This window comes from Dendrobium catenatum, unplaced genomic scaffold, assembly GCF_001605985.2.
Source record: "Dendrobium catenatum unplaced genomic scaffold, ASM160598v2 fragScaff_scaffold_249, whole genome shotgun sequence".
Taxonomy (NCBI): Eukaryota; Viridiplantae; Streptophyta; class Magnoliopsida; order Asparagales; family Orchidaceae; genus Dendrobium; species Dendrobium catenatum.
Genome location: NW_021318711.1, coordinates 84,090 through 93,001, shown reverse-complemented (window position 1 = coordinate 93,001; position 8,912 = coordinate 84,090). Strand labels below are relative to the sequence as shown.

The 8,912-nt window shown below is 35.0% G+C and overlaps 1 non-coding gene across 1 annotated transcript; it reads right to left on the bottom strand.

Moving 5' to 3' along the window:
- Positions 1–420: 420 nt before the first annotated feature.
- LOC114579257 lies at positions 421–547 on the bottom strand. The gene has a single exon (XR_003700167.1). It is a non-coding gene; the product is annotated as a U6atac minor spliceosomal RNA (small nuclear RNA).
- Between the last annotated feature and the right edge of the window lie 8,365 nt (positions 548–8,912).

Below are 8,912 nucleotides of genomic sequence, written 5' to 3'. Positions count from 1 at the left end.
TTAACATCCCCATTTCACGGGCATAAGTTAAAAATCTTTTTAGAGAAAGCTGACCGGCTGATAGCATTAGCAGCAATGAAGTTAGCACTTTCAACAATTCCATCATGCAACATTTTGTTCCTAGCTTTCCAAGAAAGGTACACAACATTATAATAAAGGTTAATAAACATACCATTAACCTTGGATGTTGTATCAAACCATTTGTAACAGTCTTCAAAACCTCCAAACACCTGAATATGAAAACCCCAAACATTCAGTAAAGAAATTACCTCTCTTATTTTTAGGCATTTCACAAGAATGTGTTCGGTATCTTCAGTCCCTGAAGCACATCTGGGACATATTTCATCTTCTTGTAATCTTCTATGAGTAAGGAACTGATAAGAAGGCAAAGCGTTCTTGAATAGTCTATAACAGAAAACCAAAAATTTGGGGTAAGATCCGCCGAAGCGAGTAGCCTTAACCGCATGTGAACAGTAACATAAAAGCCCGAAAGTCATTACCGTCCCTGTTTGGGGAGATGCCAACCGTCTCTCCTTTCAACGAACACACAAATAATAACTGACTTTGATGAGTTCAATTTGCTTGAGCTTGAACATTAAATCATAATTGACTTTGGGTTCAAATTTAAAGACAAGTAGATTTCATTTGGTCAATCAATTAGCAAACACTAATTTCATATACATTAATGACCTAGGAATTTTGTTAATTCATTACAAATTCAAAGAAAATAAAAAAAATGTAGAGTAAAGTGCAATCAATAATAAATTTAATTTATAGTCAAAGAAAAATAAAAGCTTAATCATAAAATATAAAAATAAAAAAAATATTTATTAGAGGAAAAGAAATAAATAAATAATCAAAATTATTAATAAAATACCAAATGTCTCTAAACTTTATAATCATCATTTTAGATCCCTCCTGACCTATGTTGAAGATTTCTAATTAATTAAAAGTAAATAAAAAATTTTAAATCAAATTAAGTAATTTAGTTTAAATAAATAAAAGAAATTAATCAAAAATTTTAAAAATAACAAAATTAAATAATTCCAATTAAAAGTAAAGTAAAATCAAAGAATAATAAATAAAATTAATTGATTTAAATTAAATAAATTTAAATAAAAACCAAATAAAATAAAGTTTAATAAAATAAACCAATCTTAAATAAATTTAAATGATCAAATACACCTTCCTTAAATAATTTAATTAAATAAAAGAACTTGTGTTTGCTTTATCCCTCAATATGAAAAACAAGTACATTCCATTTAAAAGCCTATAACTTGTTGATTAATAACTTCACATACCTTGAGGTTGTTAATTAACATAGTTCTTTAAAATAAAACATTTAGGAATAAGTAGAGGCATTATGTATTTGTTTTATCCTTAGGAATGAAATAAGTACATCCTTTAGAAGCCTAGGGCCTATTGATTAATAATTTCAATCACTTTTTTTTTTGAAAATGCAATAAGCAATTTTATTCACACCACTACTAACTAATATATTCCTCCTTTAACAAAGCTAGAAAGGAAGGAGGAATATTATTCCTAGAAACATCATCCGAAAAAAATGAAGAGATAAGAGCATAGTTAGCGCATAAATCAGCTAACTTATTATATTCTCTCTTAGAGAAAGAAAAAAAATAAATTGCTTAAATTTGGAAAGAAAATCTAAATCCTTTGGCTTTAGAAATTCTTCATCAAAAAACAGTTTCTTCAAAGAATTTTGAAAGATTTTGATGACATTGGAGTTATCACCCTCAATAACCAAGACTTTTGTATCAAGCATCCACTCTTGGATGTAATCCCTCCAAGCCAGAATGGATAAAAACTCCACCTGAGAGCAATTCCAATAAAGACAGCAAAAACCGAAAGCAGCTAAAAAGCGACCTTTGCAATCCCTGAAAACTCCCCCTATGTCGGCTTTGTTATTAGAGAGCACCGAAGCATCAACATTCACCTTGATCCAACCAGGAGGTCGAGGATGCCAAGAAGATAGAGACAGCTTATACAGCTGATTAGCATCCCAATTATACCAAGTCAGACAAGTATCAAATGACGTTATGGCCTGGATAATATAATTTGAAGCAATGATAGAACAATTGTCTTCCGAACCTCCATGAACAACCTTACATCTACTTTTCCAACAAAAGAATACCACTGAACAGAATAAATTTCCAAGGAATGGATTCAAATCAGCAAGCTTGCTCATTAACTGATAGCATTCATCCATAGAATCAGACACTATAGTAAGAAAATTCCAAGCAGCAAGCATGTCAAAACTTTTTTAACCATATAGCATTGAACAACCACATGTTCTACATTTTCCACCCCCACACATCCTCTCGGACATCCTCCAAACTCAGCTAGTCTCCTATACAACAGGAAACCAAAAGTTGGAATAACATTCCTACACAAACACCACCAAAATATTTCAATCTATGGCCTTAGCTTTAGTTTCTTCCTCTAGTTCTAAGTCTCATCTTTCGTGTCATCTTCAAATGTTTTCCCATAGGTAATAGCTGCTGCAAATTTACCAGAACATTTACTTGAAAACTCCAACCGATCTTCACCTATTTTTGAATAAATAGGAACCAAAATAATAGTCTCAATTAGCTGCTATCGAAAAAAAAAGTTTCAACTTATTCATGTCCCACCTTCCATCAGAGATAAAAGCCAATATATAACAAAATTCAGGACTTAAAATCGCTACAAAGGTAGGCCACTTATCAATTCTCTTATCAAGGATCCAAGTATCTTTTAAGGTATCAACATTTTTACCATTAAAGATTCTCCATCTCATGATTGGATGCAAAAATTCTGCTCCATTCATATTTATCTTCCAAGTTGCAGAATAGCAACTTTTACTTATAGCATTCCATAAATCATTACCGTACTTGGACCTTAATATTTTATTAAGAAGATTGTTTGGATTTTTAATAAAGTTAAGAGCAAATTTAGACCTCAAAGGCCCCATTTTCTCCACCTACGATTGTAAACCACGACCTCCTTTGTTCTTCGACTTACACATGATGTCCCAAGCAACATAGTGAATTCCAAAACTTCCATCCCTCTTATTCCAAAAGAAAATTTCTACACATTTTCTCCAATTCAATCAAAACCCCCAAGGGAATTAATGAATGACTAAAAATATAAATAGGTAGAGATAGAATTGAAGCATTGATTAATGTAATTCTCCCTGCAAGCGAAATAAATTTGGAACCCCAAAGATTCATTCTACCAGTAGTTTTTATAATGATATTGTTAAAATCAGCTTTAACCAATCTTCTTAAGGCAATCTTAACTCCCAAATATTCCATCTCAGTCACCACTTTCATATTGAGAATTTTGGCAAGAGAGCTACTATTTCTCCTTTTGATAGATTTGCCAAATATCATAGCCGACTTGAGCAAGTTTATTTTCTGGCCGGTCCAATTGTAATATTTCTTCAAAATATTATCAACCTTCTTCAAGCTCTTACTGTTAGCCTTAGAAAAGATCACAATGTCGTCTGCATACATTAGATGAGAAACCATAGGAGCAATAGGAGTAACTTTAACACCAATACCTTTCCCTCTTCGAGCAAATTATTCAAACAATAATTGGGAGAGTAAGATAAATAGGTAAGGGTACAATGAGCAGCCTTGTCTAAACCCACATTTGGCCTCAATCCACTTGGAATTTTTCCCATTGATCATAATGGAAAATTTTGGATCAGTAACACGTTCCATAATAAGTTTTAAAAATTTCTTTGGGAAGCCAAACCAATCAAGCACCTGATTCAGCGTAGACTAGCTCATACTGTCATAGGCCTGTTCCTTATCTACTTTGATAGCCACCAAACCCTTCTTAGCTTTATAATGTCTAAACTTACTAAACAGTTCTTGTGGATGCAAGATTTGATTAGACATTGATCGGCTCTTTACGAAGGCATACTGCACTTTAGTAATTAATTTAGGAAACAAAAAACTCATCCTGTTTAAGATCATTCTAGCCACAATCTTATAAATGGCATTACACAAACTTATGGGATGATAATTAGAAGGCATCAAAGTAATTTTAATTTTAGGAATCAACACCAAATTAGTCTCTTTCCAACTAGGGCAAAGAGAACCAGATACAAATAAATCGCTGATAGCTGTCAACATATCATGCTGAATAATAGACCAATATGATTTGATAAAAAAGTAAGTGATACCATCAATACCTGGTGACTTGTTAGCTCCCAAATTTGTTATGACCTCCTCCAACTCCTCCTTAGAGAATTCTTTGTTGAGTAATCTGCTATCCTCATCATCAAGTATCCTGGATGCAGACGACCAACCTCCAATGCTACATCTTCTCGGTCTCCATTTGCATTTAAAGAAATTAAGAAAAATATCTTCAATATTTTGTTGATCTTCACAAATCAGACCTTCACTATTTTTAACACAATTGATCATGTTTCCATTTCTTCTAGCCGTAGCATATGCACGAAAGAACTTAGAGTTAGAGTCTCCTTCCTTTATCCATATTACTTTTTCCCGCTGCTTCCACCACATGATAAGATGCCCAAAAGTAGCATTAAATTCTGCTACCTTAGACCTCATATAACATAATTTTAGCTCAGATAAACCTCCTCATATTACCTCCTCTTCTTGGAAATCCAGAATTTCTCTTTTAAATCAACCTGAGTTTCATGCTTAGCCTTGCTAAAAAAAAATAAGGATCTCAAAGTTCTTTTGAATTTAATATTTAAGATATCCGCAGAACTACAATACACAAACTTATTCCACAATGCTTGCACAACAGAATGGAAGCTGGGTAAGACAACCAAATATCTTCAAACATAAAATTCCTCCTCTTCATAAGTCTTGAAGCAATGATTTTAATTATGATAGGACAATGATCTGAAGCAATTCATGCCAAATGCCTCACTATCGTAGCTTGAAAGATGTCTAGAGCAGCACAATTAAGAATATAATGATCTAACCTTTCTAAGATCCTTCCTCCTCCAGTTTTATTATTACACCAAATGTATTTAGGACCCAAAAACCCAATGTCATCAAAGTCACAATCCCTCATAAATGATAGCATGTCTTGAGATCCTCGGGAAAGAACAAATCTTTTACCTCCTCTCTTTTCACTTTGAGATAAAATGCAATTAAAGTCTCCCCAATAATTACTTGTAATTTACTATCAGAAAGATTCTCCAACTTACTCCAAAGGAGCCTCCTTTCATAGCTCTCCCTACTCCCATAAACTGTGGCTATCATCCAGCTTCCACAATTTTTGATTTTAACTTTCCCCAACACAACCTGCTCATTAGATTCAACAACATTATATAAAGCTAAGTCAGCCCTCCAACAAGACAAACTACCTCCTGAAAAACCTGCTGCAAAATACAGAAAAAAATCCTATACATCACCAAGGAATTTTTTAAATTCCAACGAATCTATAGTTGAAATTTTGGCTTCCACAAGGCCCACAAAAATAGCATCATTGTTCTTAACAATCTCTTTCAAATATATGGAGGCTTTAATTTTCTTAGCCCCCCTACAATTCCAAAAATAAGGGAATTCTTCTTTTCTTTGAAGTCGGATTAGACCCACCACAAATCATCTTACCTGTTTCACCCTTCCTGGTTTTAAAATTTACTGTTGAATTACCCAAGTACCTTAGTTCCTTTTGCAGTTTGAACTTAGTTTCAGTTTGACCAATGTCTTTCACCAAACCCTTTGGTACATCCGTGTCATTTTCAGCAACCTCTAGTTCACCATCTTCTCTATCAACCATTGAAGTGCCTTCCGAACTATCCTCATTACCAACCTCATCAACTGTTTGAAGAATCATAAACATATTCTTCTTCTCAAGTACATCAGGTAATCCAATACTCGAGCTCAAATCAGCTTTCAATTCAAAGGCTTTGTTATAATTCTCCCAGGAACCGTTGGTTCCACATCTTCCTTTTCTAGGCTTTTATCTTCTGCATCAATTTTGCTCACCACCTAGCAAGGAGTTTCTTCCATAGTCTTCATATTCATGTTATCCTCTAGCACTTTATCTGTCATCCCAACAGAAAATTCTACCTCGTTAGTCACCATATTATCAATCTTCTTCTTACTAACCATTCGTTGAGCCGGAATCTTATTTTGAGCACCCTTAGATCCCCTTTTGTTCCTATTGTAATTAACATGGATCCAAGGTCCATAGGTAGAGTTGTTGTTCATATTTAGCCTAATAATATCTTATTTCTCCACCTTATCCTTGATACTCTTAGCAACCAGGTCATTGTGCAATGGAGTAGACTTCTTACATTCCGACTTCACATGCCCAATCAAGCCACAATCAAAGCGAAATGAAGAGATCTTCTCACACTCAACCTTTTGAAAAAATCTTCCCGCCATACTTTTCACCCAAACCCCTAATGGAAGAGGTTTATCAACTTCACACGGACATAGACTCTAGCAAATTCCATCCTTCCCCATTGAAACATATTACCATCAAGCAACATACGGAAACCTACCATAGAAGCTATCCTTGCCATATTAACCTCATCCTAGCATTGCACAGGCAATTGAGGTAGTCTAATCAAAATTGGAGAGGAAATACCTTTCAAGGATGATGGAGAAAACCTAGGGGACCATCTATCCATACCAATAATATGGCCATTAACAAACCAAGGGCCACATGAAATAATTTATTCTAGAGCTTCATCTCTTTTAAACGAACATAGAAACCATCCCATCTCTAGTATAGTGAAAGAAATTGGCCATATTGAGCCCATTGCTATCTCAACTCCCAAGCCACTACATGAGAGGGGATATCCTTACCAAAGACTTTTTCTACCAAAGAGTTATGTAGCCTTTTAACATTTTGATCTTTAGCTACCTCATCCAATTTTACAGCAATACCATCGTCTGATAAGATACTATCCCCTTCTTTAAAATTCAGTTTGATATGAGGTTTCTTACTCCATTGATTCATCTTTTTTCCATCATCCTTAAACAAATTATCAAACACAAGAGCTATATCATATCCAACCATCAAACCAGAATCCTCTCTACAACTAACTAGAACTTCATTGACAAAATTACAAAAATTTGTGTTAGCATATGACTTAGAATTTGCATTTATCACACTCCTATCAGAGATTGCATTTGAATTGCCAAACATACTAATAAAAAGATTCATTCCTGAAGATAAATCTCCCTTATCATTGTTATTTAATTCTGAAAAACCAGTAGATTTCACCAAACTAGGAGTTTTACAATCAGCAGCCATAAAAATAGACTTACCCTTACCTTCCTCAAATGACTTCATCTCAGCAACGGGAACAAAGCCTTCATTAATAACCAGAGATCCTAAAGATCTTCTTTTAACCAACACTTCATTTCCTCGACCCAAACCACCAGCAGTAAGAACCGATTCCTCTAACACCTGATCGAACTGACCTTTATCTCCATGGTTAACCTCCGGCGGAATGATCGATAGTCGGCGGTGTTCTGCAGCCATCCCCTTGTTGAAACTCGTTCACTATTAATTAGGTTGTTAAGCCTAAGTTTATGTCCCACGGCTAACCAGATTTAATGAATTTTGTAGAAATAGTTTTTTTCAACCTCAGTTTTAAAACAGTAAATAACAAAAATAAAAAAAAGTAACAAAAAAATAATGACACCAGATTTATAGTGGTTTGGTCAAAACCAGACCTACATCCACTCCCCGGAGGCACCCTCCGAGTGTTGCACTAATACCACTAGTGACTCTCCTTTTGCACCCACAGTAAGGTGAAGAAGCCTTTATAAAACTCTTTTCACCACTACACAGTGCGGCAGAGAACCGTCGTCCTTTTACACTATCCCCAGTGCTGGCAGAGAACCGTCTGTCCTTTCACACTCCTCCGATGTCGGTAGAGAACCGTTCATCCTTTCACACTCTCCTAGTGTGGGCAGAGAACCCGCGGCTGTTCACACTCTCCAAGTGTCGACAGAGAAGCGGATCTCCTTGATAGATCTTCTTAAGGAAGAAAGAAAAGAGTGAAGTAATCCAAAATCACAAGAAGAGAATCTTACCTTTAAAAACAAGGTGAAGCCTTCACGCTCCAGTAGTAAGAATTCTTCTTTGAATGCTCTCTCACACTCTCTCTTTGATTTTTCTTTTAATAGGCATGAAGATCAATGAGCAAAAAGATTGGATGGCAGTAAAAATTGGACCTTATATAGGAGAGACAAGAAAAATCGTCCAAAAATTAGAAATATTCAAGTCAACACGAAATGGATCGTCCCGTATGATCGTGGATCATCCTGGACGATTTTACTTCAAGTGTCAAAAATGATCCTAATGAATATTGGTACGAACTATGTTCGTACAGGATCATCATCCCATACAAACTAGGTTCGTCCGGACGAACAGTTATTTCATAGGTCAGTTCACAAATTACCACAGGATGTAACCAACTTACTTAAGTCGGTTCCCATCGTCCTGGGACGAACAGAACTTCATCCGAATGAAATTTTTATAGAGGGAAACTTATCCTGGCACGATTATGAATTTCATCTGAACAAAATTTTTACAGAGAAACTTTGTCCGGGGATGATTTGGATTTTTTCAGGATGAAATTTTTACAGAGCCCAAGTAGTCCTGGCACGATTATAGATTTTGTCTGAACGAAATTTTTACAAAGAAGACTTCGTCCGAGGACGATTTGGATTTCCTCTGGATGAAATTTTTACAGAGCGTAACTCATCCTGGGACGAAAATAATTTCGTCCTGGACGATCAGGACTTAGAAAAAATTCCTCCAACTCCTATTCTCATTGCTCTTACTAGGAGATAAATAACCTGATCGTTCCGTACGAACTAGGTTTGTCCCGTACGATCAATATAAATTTTGTAAGATCTCCTTAAGAGTGTGTATGTGAGTTTTTATTCACTCAATTA